At 36.4% G+C, this 20,249-nt stretch overlaps 1 protein-coding gene across 1 annotated transcript in view; it reads left to right on the forward strand.

The window, feature by feature from the left end:
- The window catches only part of LOC100747466 (serine-rich adhesin for platelets-like), a 119,598-nt gene that overhangs the window by 8,273 nt on the left and 91,076 nt on the right, over positions 1–20,249 (forward strand). The window lies entirely within an intron of this gene.

A 20,249-nucleotide genomic window follows, 5' to 3' on the forward strand; every position in this document is an offset into this window, starting at 1 on the left:
CAAAAAGAACTTTTGATGATCTAGACCGTACTGTAGATTGCGTAGTTCCTGGTGTGATATCGTTTTTCAAAAATTGATCGATTGATATAAAAATAATGTAAAGATTGGAACTTTGGAAAACGATGCCAATTACCAGACTTCATCACGAAGAGGTAACTCCACATGAGTTCCGCCCACGAGCCACTCAACATTACACATAAATCTCGGCATTCAAGCTGTTAACAAGAATGTCTAGTTCTGACTCTACTCTATGGACCTGTATAAAGAGAGATAGATATTTCGTAGAACATGCTGCGAAGCATTCATCTCCCACCTAGCGCTTACACGAATCTTTATAAGCTTCAAGTAAAGCATACAGCACGCACCATCACAAGCTTACCAGAAAGTACATAGTACGCAACGTACATATATCTTCCATACAATGTTTATATGAATCTTTACAAAGTTGAGAAAAGAAGCATACGTCACACATCTACCTCCCGCACAACAATCACATAGACCTTTACAAACATCTTTACAATAATTGGGCCTATAATTCTGCTGGCAGCATTCGGTATCAAAGATACGTTTGTTTAACTTGGAAGGAAAGAAAGAAAACGAAGTTACTTGGTAATTTATTCGTTATTTCGTGTCTCGTAAAGGAAGATTCCGATATTCTATATTCGCGATACTAATATCCTTTGAGACACTGACAAATTTTTTGATCACTCAAGCATGACTTTTATTTAAACTCCCCTTGAAAATAGCAAGTCTCGCCGTTCGAAACTTACACGAGCTACGGTCGGAGCTATCGACCGATGATCTCGCGGTGGCCCAGCTAAGGATCGAGCACGCGGGTCTGTAATCTGACACACTTCAACTGAGCAAGTGGGGCTTCCGGTGGGAGGAACTACTGATCAGGATTACAAAGGCATGTCTCAAGGGAACTAGCGGGATCCATTCCCGATGGGAGGAACCCACTGAACAGGATTACGAAGGACATCGAATTACAGATCCTAACCCAGTCCGAGCACCGAAGTGCCAATCGGGCAGGGCCTCAGATCTCCGGCTGGACTCCGCAAGTATCATTGGCGTGATGACAATTCTCGCGACTCCACACAAACGGCGAGCAGTCAACAAGACAAAGGTATTCTTGGAGCTACTTACGAATAACAGGAGTTATCGAATTCGAAATACGCGCGAACGTAGTACGTTATGCCATAGTTGAGAAGAATTGAGCGAACGCGAGCCAATGAGCCGCGAGAAGAATTTGTTTTATATGGTAAAGATGGGAAAGAGAGAAGAGATTTTTATGTTTCAAGTTTGATAAGCGTATCATTGTACGGAACGCGTTTGTAATATTTGTGTATGTAAGTTATGATTAAATAAGCTAAATTGCATGCGTCCTGCGATGTCCCACGGTGTCCCATGGTGCCAATGGAGTTGCCCGCGAGGGCGAAGGGGAGCGTTAGTCCAGTTTAGATTATCGAGATTTCGAAAAGAATTTTGGATGATTTAGACTGGATTGTATAGAAGTAGTTCTTGGTTTGATATCATTTTTCAAATAGTAGTACTTGGAAATATTAATATGCGTATCGTACGCACACAAATAGCAATATATTTCTCGTATTAAAATTAATATTACTTATATTAGTTCTCTATTATTTACAATAGTGTTCAGAGATATTAATATTTGGAAAACGATACCAATTGCCGGTATGCATCATAGGGAAGTAACTACGGTCCCATCATGTATCATAAATTAGTAATTCTGTTTATTCGATAAAATATCTATCCTACGTTATAGTAAATTTTGTTTCATTTGATTTAATGCTAATAATAATATAACTAATTTAAAATAATGTTAAAATTGTGGACAGGGAATTGGATAGATCGCGTAAAAGATTCTTATACGTGCTTGTATCATATTTGGTTCGTGAGTAATTGTTATTTATGTTATCGGGAGCAGAAGACTATTTGATAATGAAGAAACAATGAACACTGAAATTTCTTAATTACCATCTGCAGGTATTGAGAAGGTTTGCAATACATACGATTTTAATATGACTTTATCTATATGGATGCGAGAGTAAAGATTACTATCAAAATATAATGTGTAAATTAATATTATCGTATACGATAGTTACTATCTTCGTTGGTATTATTCGTATATGTATCCTTCGTACGTAATGATATATTTCGTTATTAATCATAATTAAATATCCAATTTGTTAAAGGGAACAAGGTACACTATTTGGAAAACTATCAAACATACTTATCAGCGTTATATTTGATTGTCAAATAATGTTATTAATTATGTTTTTAAAAGGACAGAATACTATAGCTTATGACAATAAATTGAAACTCATTCAGACAAAAATGAAATTTTTAAATGACTCTGCCACGTTTATACGCCAGGATAGAGATCTTTCAAATATCATCCAATAAAAATATTAAAAATTGTTATTTATTGAAGTATGCACGAGTGTGATAAAACTTGTAAGAGTTAGGTTCGCATGTGAACTCAAATAATTATGTTTGAACATTGGATTCATCACCAAAGGAACCAAATCATGCAACTTACCAATAGTAGCACATATGATTGAATGACGAGCTCTCGTTGCCTTTGATTTGAGTCCATTTGCCTCTTTGAATGTAAGAACATGCTGCAATTTCTTGACTTTGAAGGGACGTGAGGAATTAAAATCCATTCATAGTCACCTAATAGCTCCACTTTACATTGGCATCGATTTTATTTTATCTAGTGAAATGAAAATTTAAATACTATATTTAAAATTAAAATATGAAATTAAATAGAAATAACACTTCGCTTGAAAGATTTCAAAGATTTAGTTAATATATAATATATTAAACATATATTAAATTAGTAGTAGAATTGTTTTCAATTAACGGGATAATTATTATAGATTAAGCGCATAATTATTTTAAAGTAATGGTATAATGATTATAAATTAGTGGTAGAATTGTTTAAAATTAATAGCGTAATCATTTTAGAATAATGGAGTACTGTCATAAATTAATGGTATAATTGTATGAAATTAGTGATATGGATTTATAAATTAACAAAAGAATTCTTTTAAATTAGTAGTATAAATGTTTTATATTAACGGTATATTTGAACTGTGTTAATTTATATTAAATGCCAGTTTATGACAAAAATAATAGCCAAAGATGAAGTTCACCAGTTATCAAGAATCATCAGCCATACCAAGCGAACTTTCTCTTCTTGAACTTCTGAATTTTCTTTTGAACCCCGTCGAATTCTTTTGAATATATTCGTGGTATATTTGAAAAAACATATCATTTCTCTATTGAAGCCTCTCAATCGTTCTGATTGGTAAATTCTATTCAGGGGATGTGACAACAGATTATTAAATGTCGTGTCGATACAGCCAGAGGCGTTTGACCCCGGCTTTTGAGGTGACGAACTTTGGAGAGAGTTATAGATGAGTCAATTCAGTCAGTCGATGAACGAGAGGCACTTCGGTTCCCGAAGGCATGGATTTCAAAGTAACTCAAAGTTGAATCGGTTAGTTCCATATTTTATTTGAGATATTGTATTCCTTATAATTGTATCGATTGTCTAGTATGTACCAAACTTTGTTGCGCTTCTGATTCTGAGAGTATTGGTTCGTTCGAAACATTCGTACCGAAGTTTAAGTAGATTTTGAGGCAATTTTTTTAGAACTATTATCATCAAATAACGTAACGAAAATAATTTCTTTTCAATCACACCATATTTTTCCTTCCAACACAATCGAACTTAATATCCATCAGAGTGAAAGACTATAAACACTAAAGCCTTCATGATCTCGTAACTACGTAAATCTAAATTATAATAAACATGCTTCAACGTCAAACATAAAATCTCTCCATTTCCTGACGAATAATGTTCACATTCTGTTCAATTATGAAAAAAGAAAGGGGAAAAACGGTAGTTGGATTTCAATTTCATATAATCTCAGTGAATTTAATTAACAAATAGCCGGCCCTTTTTCATGTTTTTTTCGGTAGCCTTCGTTTTTGTTCGTTTCCACACTCGTGTGGAAGTACGAATACGATTGCAGCAAATTGAATGCTCTCCTCTACTCTTTCTCTTTCCTCTCCCGTTCTTCTTCATTTCCTTTCTTTTCTTCCTGGTCTTTCGTAACGCAAGCACTTCTCGTCTTTTCGTTCTTTCATTTTCTACGAAGCCCCGGCCCTTTCTTTTTAATTGAGCCTGCAAATCTGAACAGCCGTCTCATGGACTTTACGTGTTCCTTTAATAATTCTATTTCTGTTTAAATACAATTTCGAGCTCTTTGTTTATAACTTTCAAACTGCTTTATTTTTTGCTGTAGATAGGCGACGTTATAATGTATAGTCGTCAATCTATTCCCGAGAATTTAATATTAAAGTTGGAAACTGTCAGTAGCAGCTTGGATATACAACACTAGCTCACAAGTATTAGGAAATTTGCTATAGCTTTGTATAAAATGCGATATTGGTGACCCAGATTGGCTAGAATTTTTCGTACTCATAACCACTTTAAGTTGACGATACAGAATTTGGTTATTACGATTTGATGTTGGAAATATGTATATACTTAGTTACATTTGGCTGGTTGAAAACCATAATAGTGTAACTACTATTTTTCATGAAATAGTATTCTGCATTTATTAGTACAAGAAATCTTGTCGAATCAGAAATGTATCACATTTATTTTTATTTCGAATATTTTTGTATCCGATGTTTAGTATAGTTTTATATATATTTTGATAAACTTTATATATACAATTAGTGAATTTCTATTATTGTAATGATCCCATAATAAAATCTTAGAAGCTAGTATGATTGTCCAAAAATGGGTTTGGAGGAAAAGGCGAAACGACAATAGGAATAACGAAGAGAACATAGCAGAAAGCTTTCTCCAATTTTAAAACGACAATTCCATTTGCTTGGAACTTAATTCCCTATGCTTGAAAATAGCATCACTCTGTTCCGTATTAAAATTAAATACGACAAAGATACTCGGCCTTTCTTTGCGTTCCTCTTACCGCGTCATGAGATTTCATAAAAGTGGTCTAGAATGAAACAAACGAAACCTGTCTGAAGAGTAACCATCTTTTTCACTTAGGTGAATCTTATTTACTATATTTATGTATTTTCTTGATTCTTCTCGATTTTCCTCGAAATCTTTGCATAATCTTGATTCAAGCTGGTCGACTTCACAACCTATGATAACGTGTTTCTTTTGTGGTAATGGAATGAACTTGCTTCTCCAATTTGAATTCGAAAGATCTACGTTCTTATTTATAAATATTAGGATATTCTAGCAAGCGAGATAAACTTGAAAACTAGAGAGAACAAGCGAATTTATTTCTCTATTATATCTCATTTACATGTTTCATTTATTTGAGAATCAGAATCGGTGCCATGAAATTTCTACAAATTCCTCTTGGTATTTTCTAAATCTGCATGTCGTAGCAATTGAAGGCTTAATTTTGGAGCTTTTCGTGCTAAAAACGTCTAGAAACAATTCACGATCACTTTGATTTGAACTATAACAGCGCATTACTATGAAGTATTTATTATCTTAGACTGCTAGAAATTTTGTACATTTCGAAAATAGTGTGGTAACACGTGTCGATTCTACGATATCTATTATTTAACAAGACTGTCGCGACTTCACTTGTTTCGTACATTTATGTACATAACCCGGCCCGTCTTTCGTTAGTAACGTTTGTCCAGAGATTAATAATCCCCGTTTCCTGGTGGAGTCTTTGTTGGAGTTGCATTAAAATGTTTACCGATTGTAAATATACCGATATGCAGCGGGCGAAATGGATTGTCCCTCTGTACTTCCTGCTATTCCAATGAATATTTCATACCATTTCGTTTTTTCACTCCACCTATTGTTTTCGATACATTTATCTTATTCAGGATACAAAAAAGACAATACTGAAAAGCTTTGGAGATTTCATTGATAGCTGGATGTATAGTACCGAAATCCTGCTTCTGCTTCGAAAGCAGAGAATCGCTTCAATGGAAATACTGTATGTATAGCAGTGTGTTTGGTTGAATGCAAATTTCGTTTTTAATTCACGAGGGATATAGATCGCGGATCAGGAATGAAATTAGCGAGACAAGGGAGAAGCGGAACGTTTTATGATTCGTTCTGGTTCTTAAATATTAATGTTTGCTTTGTTGGAATGGATGATTTGCTTCGTTTCTTAGCGAATATGTTATACATGTATGAATCGATTGGTTCACCTTAAGGCACTGTTCAAATTTTCATTTCAGGAAACAAGTATTCGTTATATGAGAATTCGTGTGGTAATTAACCTTTCGTTATCTTGATTCTTTTATAAAGACAGAAAGATCATCTCGAAAGAGTAGGTATAGATATGTATCGTCTTCAAGTATTCTGCGTATCTGTAAGATTTCTGCATATCTTCAAGTATTGTTGAAGATTCAAAAAGAAGCTACTTTACTTACAAACTCGTCCAGACTGCAGAATGAAATATTACATATCATATTTAATGTTTTAGTGCATCCTCTACCTAAAAGTACTTTATTCTAATAGACGAAAATTATACTTTTCCATCTAGAAACAGAACGCAGCTACACTCTGCAAGATGGATAAAGATAAAATACATGTAGTATGTTTTTACCTCTAGCAACTTCAAAAGTATATTTCTAGTCGCTCGAAACGTTCTTTCCATACTTTTTAGATCTTCCAGAAAATCGTGTCTGGTAACATTCAGCAGAGAACGAGGATCCAGACTTCCTGAATGGAAAATATCAGAACTACGAGCCCATATTATCCTAGAATTCCGTCGTAAGTCGGCATAATGGTAAATTGAGTGGGGCAGAAACGCGTTATCCAATTTCGAAAATAATCTCTCGCCGTAAAGAGGAGTAATGAAACAAGTTCGTCGGTAGTTGGCCAAGGAAGTTGGCTAGCGTCGTAAAACACGCGGAATTTTAATGAACAAGTTGGGAAATTTCAGTGAGGAATAAAGTACGTCCGAAAGAAAGTCTCTCGAGCTTTCGTAGATGCTCTCAAATTATAGTGGAAGTCTCGACGAATGGAACTTAGGAAAGTGATGCCAAATGGAAAGGGCCGTATTTTACTTTATTACAGAATACACGTAGAGGACTCTCTCTAGAGTTCTAAACAACGCTCTCTTTTGCTTACATCTCTATTCTTTTCCTAATATTTCATTCAAACTGGTTATTTCCAACTAAATCTTTCTCTTCCCTCGACTTTCTTCGACTTTGTGTTATTTGAGAAATTCCTATTGCAAAGTTGCTTTCGTAGGAAATTTCCTTGTCTTGTTTCGTGAACATTTTATGTTGCCGCGTTAAGATTGTATCCTATTGTAAGATGCATTCTGTAAATTTTTTATATTTTTTTATAAAGGAACTATAGAACTATTTCTATGATTATTTTGCGTATATATTTAATTATGTTTTAATGGCGTTCACAATTTTATTTTAAAGAGAAACCATCAAAAGAGGCTGTTGCATAAATTCACGAATACTTATTAAAATAATCTTCTCCTATGTGGCGAGTATTAATCAACTTACAATTCTGGATCACTCGATTATTCTTTTCATCGTTTTGTATAGTACTTGCTAAATCTATAAATTCCATAATATACCGGCTGTGACAGAATATGTAGGATTCACTTTGGAAGCTTATTGTGTACCTAAATACAGTGAAAGCAGTTCATATAAACATATGTTCTATCTGTCTTCGTTTATCAGATATAACGAATCTATTATGTACACAACACCACTTGAAAACATTGATGTACTAAAGTTCTGAATACAACGAGCTTATCAACAAATTGGGTAAACACCAGGAAACATTCAGAGTGTAAGGGGATGTATGCCGAGTCAGTCTTGTCTTGAAGTGCAAGGTAACCATTTCGAGCATCTGCGAAAATAATTAGGTAACAGAAAATTCTTTATATATACATATCTTCTAAACGAAGACATATAGAACATACGTTTATCTGAGCTTTTTTTCGTTGTTTTTAAATGTAGAAAATCAGCTTTCGAGAACTCTTTATTGCTTTCGGATGAGGAAAGAATTATAGAAATGAAATATTAATGAAAAAATGCTTCCTTGGGAGATCAGAGTATGTGAAGATACTTTTGGTAACTAACGTAAGTTAGAGCATCGGAACGATTATCGCCAGAAGGAAAATGTAAGTTTTACACAGCGAATACTTGAAAAAATCGTTAAGAGACTCTGGTCCAAATATGTATCTCGAATAGCACCGTTATTAGATTCTTGAAGCGTTTCCTTGACCTGCTTGTACCACCGGCAGTTTAACAGTGGTACGAAGAATGCTCGTGGCGTTGGAGCTAGCTGCATGAAACTATTTTGCACAGTTATCGCGGGCTCGAGTGGTTTCTTCAACATCGTGGTACGAGTATACCGTGTCTCGTATCATCTTGCGCTTTTAAATTCGTTCCTAACTCGAGTCGAACTTTCTTTTCAAGCACCAATTGAATATCTTTTCTTTCTTTTTTCCAAATTGAAAACAGACTCGCGATACACCAAGATCATTCAATCCAACTGGAAAGCGTTGTTTACGCGAAATCCAGTTTCAAATAAAAATATGGAAAGTTTTCGGATGAAATGTAATTTTCAAGTCGATCTCTTCTTGTTTTTATCTCGTAATATTGGAAACGTTTCACGGATTTTGTTTCAGAATTTTTCTTTTACAGAATGCTTTCACATCGTTGTACTGTATTTTATCACGGTTTTTTGGCTCGGCTCTTGGCGGATTTTGATGGCGGTTTTAATATTTAGATTTATCGAACGTGTTTTGTAAAACAAAGATTGAAAGACTGGTTACACAAAGTGGTTTCCAAAGGCGAATTAATCGAAATATAACAGAGAACAGAGTATTCCTTGATTTATCGCGGTATGAAATTTTATCGCTTGTTTGGTCTGCGAATTTTGGTTTCTGTCGAATCGTTATCGAAGAATCTCGATATTTGATTTACAATTTCCTAAAAAATATTGCTAAAAACTAATAGTCGCAGTAAGAAACTACAAATGTTTGAAAGGATTGAAGCAACAACTATTATGTGAGATTTCGAATAATAAAAGTTGTGGTAAAATTTAGCAACAGAATTTTCGAAAGGGTTAATAACCCCAACGACTACGTCTACTTGGATCATTTCCAATTCAAACATTTGCCTGCGCCTGATCCACGAGTTGATTGACACACGTCGAGTACGGAATATTGTATGGTTCGAATAGTATTATCGACCGAACCTAACGCATCGTTGCATCGGCGATATTCCGCATTGAGTGTCGTTTCTCCCTCGAGCGTGTCTCGGTCTCGTTAGCTTTATGTAATCATGTTCGTCCAGATTGCAGACCGACTGTAACCCACAGTTAGTCTGGCATTAGCGTATGCATCATTATCGCCAGATAATTGATAATTTGACAACAAAACCGGATTATCGCGATGCATTCAGAAGAACTTTCCTGTAAACGATTATTTCTGTGTTGCTGCTAAATTAATAGGAGCTTTAGCCTTTGATATTATTCTGTTAATATTATCTGCTTTCAATGTTATCGTTGGATTATTAGTATGAATAATAGTTTGAGTCAGGATTGGATTGGATTATATTCTTTAATTTTATTCGTATTCTCTGTTTCACGTGATCGACGTCATTAACCTCTTCGTATCTTCTTCGAGGTTGTATCATTTCAAATATCTCTTATTTCGGAATACTTTGTTCATAAAAAGTGTGAAGAATATTCTATCGAGTACTAAAACTATTTCGAGTCAAAAGGTTTAATGATTTTCATTGCATTAATATATTTCACATAAAATAAGATATTTAGATTTAAAATGAAATGAATACGATGATGCCATTTTTGAAGAAGAATAAATTATTCGTTTCGTTCATCATCGAAATTAAGGAAGAACAGCAATTAAGAAAAATACAGATTTAAAAGATAGACTGGCCCTCGAGTACACAAATATTCGTTCCCTCACCACCTGAGAGTAACACGACTCACTGTTTCAATAAATCGTTCGCGGTAAACGCTCGATTTACGTTCTTAGGTACATATATATATATATTTGAGGATTTAGAACGAGTTACTTCAGTGATCCAGGTCAAAAGTTCATGTTTGCTCCAATGAATATTGAAACTCCCCCAAAACTACGATGAAACTAATAATTTGACAAATTCTTCTTGACGAATCACTTTCCTTTCACTTCTCCCTGCATTCCACAAAATATCGCGGTGAATTTGTATAATTAGCGTAATTAATCAAGACACGTTTCTTAAACTATTTGTCGTCAGCCGCAGTTTTAAACAGCAGCTTAACTTCATCTGCAAATATACATAGAAATCGCGTCAGATAGCACGGGGGTGGAGTGAAGTTTCGTTCGCAGTTAACTTGAAAATTTGGTTATAACTCGGTGAAAGCCTCGTTGCAAACTAAGCCGATTCGAGCTGGCTGCAAGATTTAACCATAATTAGAAAACTTTCTCGTAAGGGACTGTTTCCTCTGTTTATTACCAATTTCTGAGAATCTCGCGATCTCTCTTCTTTTTCCCTCCCTTTTTTTCGCAACTTCGAGCGTTGGCGAATTATGAAGCTCGTCTTCGAACATGAGCGAAGAAACCGAAGCTTCTTGATCTCGAAACTCGCGTAACAGTTCCTTCCTTCAGTCAACACCGCTTTTCTTGCAACTTTTATGTTTCAGCAGGCTAGTCAGATGGTGTAACTGCGAGAAGATAAACTTTGATCACCGCTATCGTCTGGCAAATTAGTGCGCCCTGTTTTTTATTGGCTATGGTTATTTCTTAGCTATCTTCTCCCCTGTAATTACACGTTAGTTTCCCTTTTTTTTCTTTAGACCTGCACCGTGATATTTTAATTACGCGCCGTACTTGCAGTGCAATATCTTGTTCCGTAACGTGAGATAATTTGTTCCTTTTGTCGCGGATGACTACCGTCGAAATATTTCAATATATATATATATATATATATATATATATATATATATATATAGAAGCATATCTTGTTTCAACCTGACGCTTTTTTAGAATATTGGAATATCGTTAATAATAAATACTTCTTTTGGAATATTAAAAGTCTCTGTAGCAAAATGAGAGCAAGATTCAACTATAATAATCCGTGAACCGCAACATGGCTAATTGAAGGTAAAATATTCATTGCCTTTTAATTAATAGATCGTAGAGCCGGGATATCTTTAGCATGATCTTTTTCTGACACGGTTGCCACGAAAATTACCTGGCAATGCCGGTATCACGCCTTAAAATGACGTCATTCATAAGCATTCATATATGAAAGCAGCAAACGGATGTAGGACGCATAGTTCGGGGAGAGCGGAGTTAGCATTCACACGATCCATGGATCCTGTTGGCCAGTAGGTTTTATCGAAGGGCTGGTAGAACTCTATAGGACATTAGGATATTGCGAACGAACGAGCTGCACACCCGTTATTCAACGGCAAATCGAACAACGTGGCCGTTCCATCTATGCGACCTTCCCTCATAGCGGTCGTTCCAATAATTCATCTCGCTAGCACGTAATAGCTGCATGTTGCCGAGATACCGTGAGCAAACCTACCAACTCTGTCTTCAATAGAACGACCATGTTCGGTGGTTCTTGGATACAGATGCTGGGCGTTTCGTGAACTGTTAATAATTTGCGAGTGCAAACCGGTAGTATCTTGCAAGTTTCTCGAAATTCGTTTATTTCGTTCTTCGTAATACTATAAAGGAAATTGTAGAAAGTCGGTGGTAAATTTTAGAAGCATGAGAGATTTCAAGATGCAGGAAATGCACATGATGTATAATAGTACGTAAAATATGCAAAGTAGAGTATCTACGATCGTTACAGTGCGTAATAGGCGTATTCGTTAGAATTTTCAATAAGTGAAACAAATCTCTATTTTCTAGATATATATTTATTTTTTGAGTTCTATCTCTTTATTTGTATTAACGACATTTAGATCCCGTTTATTAAGAGATTTGTTCTGATGAGTATTTTACCTTTCGCAAACACATTATACGTTAGGGGGCTTTGTTGAGGTTCGAACATCGCGTGAGAGTCGGTGATTTAGGATCAAAAAAACTGGTGGTTGGAAAAAAAGAGTCTGATATTGATCTTCTGATATTTAGCCTTTGGGAAGATATCTTTGTTGCTGTGATTAATCGAGGCCTGTTATGTAGGCGTTATTAATTTCAGAGAATATTGTGTTGTGAAGAATTGAGCGTTTCTTTGATAATCTTAAATTATTATTGCAGTAATCGTGCAAGGAACGAGAATGAATTTTTATAAATTTGCATTTGAATACTGCGTTAGAGAAACTTATTGCTAGATTTTGTCGATTGTAAATGATTAAGTGTTTCTTTAATAATTTTTCGTGTAAGTAGAGAAAGTTGATATTTTTTGTAAATTCATGATTTAATATCATGCGCGAATACTATACATTTTTGTTGACTTCTTGATTGTGGAAGCTTGAATGTTTCTTTCACATGGGTTTAAATATATTACATAAGAGTGGTTGAAAAATTTTTCAAGCTTTTAGATATACTAAGAAGATAGCAAATGCACATGCTCTACTTCAAGTTTAAGTAAAAAAAGGCGGTATTGGCAGATTAAAATTCTTAAAATTGCTTTTCAATGGTCACCTCTCTATTTAAGACGTAAGGACGAGCTTTCTACGTGAGAGCACAGACGAGCTAGTCCAAGCTAGGTGAAAGCTCGATGGCAAGTGAGATATTTGTCGGTCGATGAGATAGGCCGTTTTAATGGTTACCAGGAAACTTTCTCGCAGATGCTGAGTGCTCGACAAACAGACGGTCTTTATTTTGGCTGATTTAGTGGCGACCACGAATTTATGCTATTTCCTTATGAGAATACTTTTTCACTCTGTGGTTCGCCCGAATAAATCTGAAAAATAAGGAATTGCACAGCAAAGCGAAACTTTTCGATGCTCTATTTCTCGACGTACGAGAAATCTTTTCTCTCCTAGTTTCTCCGCCGGGCATGGCAAAGTATCGTGCTTTTCTTCCTCGTTACTTTTCCTCTTTGCCAAAGATCGATAATCGACAGAAGAATTTCATATATTTTTGCACACTATGTGCATTCCGAACATTTTTATGCTTTCAAATCTCGCATATAATTCGCACTGGAATTATGAAATATCTCGCGCAATTTCTTTTTTGATTCGCGTATATATTATAGCGTGTATTATTGCGCTTGTTATACATGTATTAATTAAAAATTCACTTGATTAAGCACCTTTCTTTGAAGCGTGAAATTGATCGAAAAATTGTAAAGCATTTCTTTTGCGTTTTGCCGTTTATATTGTCTGCTATTCCAACTTGTCAGTTCGAAATACTTTCACTTGCACGAAGGATCTTCGACGAAGGTAGAATTCCAGCTTCTACCGAATCGGTTAATTAAAGCAAAGAAAAGATTTTAACCACGGTCGAGCAAGTTGTGGTAGGTTAGTTCGTAACAATGCAGCAACGGTGGTTTTCGTGACACGAGCATTGCCATTGTTTGTCGCGTTTACGTTTCCCAGGGGGATTTAATTGAATATTCCGACGGAAATTACGACTCTTCTCCTTTTTTTTTGTTTTTTTTTATAAAATGTTCAGTGGGTTCGTCGCTAATGAATTTCCTTATGGCTTTCGTCTAAACAATTTTTACGTGTAATTACAGGTTACATTCGGCTGGTAATAATGCGAGTGTAAGCTCGACGATAAATTCCTTTAATATAAACCAGTATTTTGGAAGTTTAAAGCGTGAAATTTTACGCCGTCGAATGCGCCAGCCAAAGCAGATTTAATTAAATTTTAGCAAACTTTATGTTACTCGCACGGTAATCGAGGAAGATGTTCACCTTGTAATTATATACGCGTTAGTTATTTTCATACTAAACGGAAATAATATTAATTATCAAAATTACTAAATTAGACGATATTAAGTGTAAAGAGAAATACGGATATAAGGAGTCAGCAAACAAAATAAAGATAAAAAATACTTCGCATTAGGCGATAAATTCACAACGTTTTGTAAGAAATTAAGGGCTTGACTGATGTTACGACAATTGATATTTTAAAAATATTCAGCAGGATAAGAGACGCTTATATTTCAGTTTCGGAACAAATAAAAACGTTTCCTTGCGCGTCTTCCCAATGTCGATGATAGTTTCACTTGAAGATATATTTTTTTAATCTTCAAGTTTGAGAGATCGGACGAGAATCGATCTCGTTTTGGTTTCCGTCTAGTCTTTCGGTAGAGTGGTTTCTTCCCACGTATGCACGTTTCATCAATGTTATGTAAGTATGTATGAGAATGCTCGAAGGGAGAATGGATTTGATGCGCGCTGCAAAGTGGTATCACTGCCCCCTTTCTCACGAAATTGATACACGTACCGCGGCACACGTGTATTTTACACAGGTGCTCTATGGGGTCTGTATGCTAAGAAAGATGGAGGGGATGCTTTACCTTTTCAACGGTGGCGTGCCATTTCGCTTTACCGCCTCCTATCATTTCTCTTCTCAACTTCCGACTTTTTCTCCCGACAATATTACCAACCTTCAAAACTTCTGTATTTTTTTTTTTCAAGTGAAATTGTTCCTCAGCGTCAAACTTTTAATTATTCGAAATTGCCTGCTTCGTAAGAACGTTCCCTCGAACAATTTACGTTCGTCGCCTTTCTTCTTCGAGCTGAGGGGAAGCTATGCATACGAAAATTATAACAACAAGTTTATACTTTCTACAGATTATATCGAAGAATATTTTAAAAGATATTCGATGTTCGTTTCGCGAACAACATCGGAAGGGATTCTGTTAAGCTCCTGAATTTTGTATTAAAATAATCGGTCAAGTTATTACGCAATTGTATCGATGGAGCATCGGCGTTGTTGCGACAAATGGAAGCAGTAACTTGGTAACTCGCGTCGCAAATTTCCGATACGCTCCGGACTACTTAATGGCGCGAGGGTGCGTTATATTGGAAGATGTGTGACGAGTGTTCTTTCTTGTTTTAATTTTAATATACGAAGACAACCGAGGAAGAATATGATAAGCCACTACGGCTGTCATTTATACGAAAGCGATTTAAAGATTCTATACATTGCTATCTATGTAGGCCCATATTGCTAAAACCTTCTTAGTCGATTTACAGATTATATATGTATCCTTAATAGCGGTGCTTAAAACAACGATAATCACCGCTTCCAAATTCCATCGATATTTCCTTACTTTAATCATATATCACACGAAACCCATTCACCACCGGCACAAAAAATATTAGATTTATATCTCAATCTGTCTACTTCCGAATGTTCTATGGCTAGCGTAATCAATATTACTTTAACGATTCCTTGGATGAACACGAAAATTTCATCGAACGGTATCTCTTCATATATACTTCTCAATCCCAGCGAAACATAGGAAGGCTCGTCTACCAATTTGCACATGGGAACAAATGGGGCAAATACCTGTCACGGCGTAGCCGTAATCCGAATAAAAGCCAGGAGAAAAGGGATGATGAATTATTAGCAGGCAGAACGGAAGCTTTGAAACGGCTGCGTCGACTATGCTTTACAGTCCGTCAGCCGTGGCTTCTCCCCTTCATCTAACATTCCAACCTCGTTGGTATCTGCTCATCCCCGTATTCGGGATGGGAATGACAAACTTCCCGTTTCCATCGATTGGAAATACCGAATCCACGGTATCAAACTTTTTAATGGAAAAGACGCCACAGCCGTGTGGAACGCACGGTTTGGGAATTATTTTTCGAAAAATGACATCCGGAGTTTTCCATCCACTTTACTTGCCTTACTGGTTTAAAGAGGAGAAGAGGGATCGGGGGAGGAGGGACGAGGTGGAAAGAGGGGAGTGATTTACATCGTGGAAGGTGTCACGGGAAAACCAGGAATATTACCGGTTCTGCAGGATGTGGTCATGAATTATCCTGGCCTGCGTGAAATATCTCTAGACAGGTCTAGGACGTGCCTGTAAGACCTTAATGCCATTAGGAATTTCACTCCGCGAACACAGTCAGTTGAATTAAGCCGAAGAAATATTTTCGTCATCCGGTTACGTTTCTGGCACACCGTTTCGTGCTCAGTTTCAAATCAGGCTTAATAATTTCCTAAAGGTTTGTCAAGTTTTATCTTATTCTTTATAAAGGCTCTTTGGAGGTTGAATAACGATCGAATAATCTATTTGATGCTTTGGTCCTGATAATTATCGTATACCGTGAAATATCGGCCTGGAAAATCGTAAAGACGTTCTAGAAGTGCTGTTGTTAATAACTGAACGATCGCGCGAGATATTTGATAATCCAGGGCAATGAAATTTCATAGCGAAGCCAGCCACTGTTCCGTCGTTTTCCAACCTGAAACTCGTAGAAAACTTGCATTGGTCGAGAGTAACGATATGAGTTTTTAAGAGGAGACTGCGTACGTGATCGCGATCTACGCGTCCATGAATTTCCCCTAGAAAATTCAATCGACCAATATTGAAATATCCAGCGAAATTTGATTGAATCACATTGTAACATTGGTCATATGGATTCGTTGATTAAACCCAGATAACTCGTTGCGCTCGATATCGATCACCATATCAATCCTATGGATATTGGTTACTATCTTTTCACGTACTAGAGAAGAACGATTAGCAGCGACAAATTGCATATTAATGGCAATGTAGAACGTGAGGCTTACGGCCAACCTGATCCTATTTCCAATTCGAATCACGGATGTGCTCGATCACTGGAAGTGCGCGACTTTACGATCCACCGCTTCCCATTGATATTTCCGTCAGCTGAATTTTATCATAGCAAAAGATAGATTCGAGCGTGCATTCGTGCTGATATTTCACTAGCATCTCGTTATTCTTCGTATAACATTAGCAATTATCAAATTAAGAACTGTCGGATGTGTGTCGTCGAATATCTTGAATAAAAAGAAGAGAATAAAATAAATTGGAATCTGATTAAAACAATAGAAATTCAGTATTTCTATATTAGGTTAATGTATCAGATAGTTTCATAAATTTGTCGCTTTTTTGCCAAAACTTTGATGTAGAATCAGTTATTGGAATCTTCAAGTAGATTAAGTATGGATTAATAACCTTGTCAGACAAGCCCTTTAGAGCCAAGATGGATATCTTTGACTTTGTGCTGGACTAAATATGTGACTTTGCATTCGTGTGTAGTGAAGTCTATTAATCTTTGGTTAAGTAGAACTAATTTCTCAATCCTTTTATACGTCAAGCTTTTGCAATTTTAGTCGCTCAATTCAATCAATGGCTTTTTTAAACGTTCAGATTTAATAGAACCTGAGATACATAATCCTAATTGACGAATTAGCAATCATGGTTTCTTTAAATGTTCAGGTCTAACAGGACTTTAACTACTGGATTCTAATTGATCAATTTACATAATCGTCGCTCATCATCATTTACATATTCATAGTCTGTAATCATTAATCATTATTTCTTCGAATCTCCGCACCTTTTAAATCCACCTTGTGTGCTTTAAACACACTGTGCCAAGATCCACTATGACACCTTCAGTTATTCTTAAAAGGGCAATTGCAACGAGGGATGGCCGAGACATTTGTCTCGGATTATACTCGCCCCTATTTGCTTTGGCGCTTGAAGGTGTGTAAACGTGGCGCTGATGCGATGAATGTATCCCAAACCCTCCTAGCGATGTCGCTTTATTTTTGCCGGCGACGGTGCTTCGGGCAATTGGGGCGTAAGTGGTGCCCGGGCGTCAAACCCTCGTTGAAGTTTAAACGACTTCGAACCTCTTCCAACCTCTCGCGCCCATCAGGCGACGCGCCTGTCCTCCTCGTAACAACTCAGTTTGCAAAGTCGAGATGCTCGCCGATAAAAGTTACATCGTTTAACGAACACGTTCTTAGCTTTCTGCGAGAGGCTCGTGTGCCTGAGGATGAGGTAGTTGGGTTCGTTTTCAGCCAAACAACAATTTGGCTCTGCTTCGCCGCATCGGCGCGCAGAAATTGAGACAGATAGGGTTTTCTTTCATTCTGTTTCTTTCTCCTTTTTACACTTTGGAGATCTGCTGCCAACCAGATAAATTTTTATATCGTACCCTGCGGTTTTGTACCAACTTAGGGGATGCAAGGGGATTTAAACGTAATGGGAAGTTATGTCGGGACGTTGGACGATAAGAACGCCAACCGCTGTGTTAAGATTTCTGATAGAGGTGAATGTTCTTGACGATCATTCGCTATTTAGATACGCTTCGGACGTTCCCTGAAATGTTTGCTTATGTTGGGTTAATTTTGGTTAGCGCAAAGATATCGTAAGTTAAGTTTTAATTGGTGTTGTTGGCTCATAAGTAGGATATTTAGTAGTTTGGGTCAAATTTTGATAAGATCTAGTTTAGATTATTTAATGTTAATGTATTTGATCGTATCTTGTATTTTGTATTTTACGTGGTAAAAGCTTTTTTAAATAATTTATTCGATATTTTATTCTAGTTATCGTGATTCTTCGATACGAAGGCTCTTGCAAATGTAATTATGAATTTCCTGTAAATCCTAAAAAAACTGATCTAGGTCCAGTTTGGATTAGATTTAGCTTAATATCGCAGATTCAGCAATTGATGTTAGATTTAGATTGATTTATAATAGGATATCATTTGGATTAAATAAACTCTAATGGATTCCTGCGCCGATGCACGATACGGTTGAAATCCCCTATTCCCGGTAAAATAATTTAAGGTGTCATAATTACTCTTGAAAGAAGGAAATCATAGAACAAGGACAGTCTTTACATACAACCGTAATGATACAGTTATTAATTTTTTGCCAGATTAGATTACACGCTTTTGGGAAAGGTAGAGAATCGTTGCTTGTGATTCGTGTGAGGAACATAGTGGAAGCTAATAAGAAACATGGTATCGCGTGATACCTGAGCAACATGCGAGCCCAGGTTTTTTACGTGAATTTATGTTAATCCCGATCCCCTGTCCCTGATACTTAAGACCGTCGGTGAACCATGATTTTACCGAAATATTAATCTACCAGTGTATCAACCCCTTTCTAAAATGTAGCTTTAACGGGGTGTGTGGTTAGGCAACATGGCTGCTAGACTAATGAAACTGCTTGTACGATGATAAAATCGATTAAACATTCGGCTTTTCCCATGATTTACATTCGTGGCTATGGTGTAAAGAAGGTTGTATACACGCATATTTTAGCATCGTGAAATATCGTAATGGTTCATATATTCTCGTGCGAAGTGTAACACTTTGCGAGAAGATAAAAATATTTCAAATATTGCATTGTTGGAACAGTCAGGAATTTTTATTTTGGCAGAATACGTTTTTCCTTTTCGTATAGGATCGTATTATTTACCACTATTCGCGCGATAGTTAAAATAGGTAGATGATTTCAGAATGAACGGATCCATACAATCAAATAATTTTCTTTTATTCGATGGAAGTAGTTAATAGTTGAGAAGTCGTATCTACTTTGTGGTTTTTGATGCTGGTGTATGTTAATATTTCCAAAGGGTCTTTTTTTTGCCTCTTAGACAAATAAATTAGAAAAATGATCTACGCCTCCAGCTTCCGTTACGGTCATCGAATAACTGCTTCGTTCGTCTCAATAAAGGCAGGCAATAAACTAAGGAGACTTCTTACGCTTTGACATTTAAAGATCTGTGAGCGTCGGTACAAAGAAGCTTCCACCCCCATGCAAACAAATTAGAAAATAATTCAACGCTTTAACTTTCATTGCAATCATCAAATAAATTCTTCCTGTTTACTCCTCTCGTCCGAATAAAAGTAGAATAATAAGTTAGTCACTCTTGTGCTTTGACATTTGAAACGCTATGGGCGTCGGTGTCCAACAGTTTCCACTCTCTAAACAAGGAAGTATCGGAGAAATAATTCAAATCTTCAGCTTCCATTGCAATCGCCAAATAACTTCCTTTTATTTGTTTTGTTACGATGGAAGTATAGTTTCACGTTACGATATTTGAAATTCTGCGGCCGTTTCCTGGCGTTTCAAGATTCCGTATGGTGTTCCAGCACACGGAATCCTCGCCGTTTCAGGCGTCACGATTCCCGACGCGGTGACAAAACAAATCTTCCTCTCGAAACTGGCGACCGGTGTTGCTTTCACAGGCTGCTGGTAATTACGTTCCCGCACCTGACAGTTATTACGGCCCTGTGCCGATGCTTCGTATGG

The sequence above is a fragment of the Bombus impatiens genome, unplaced genomic scaffold, assembly GCF_000188095.3.
Source record: "Bombus impatiens unplaced genomic scaffold, BIMP_2.2 scf_1200, whole genome shotgun sequence".
NCBI lineage: Eukaryota > Metazoa > Arthropoda > Insecta > Hymenoptera > Apidae > Bombus > Bombus impatiens.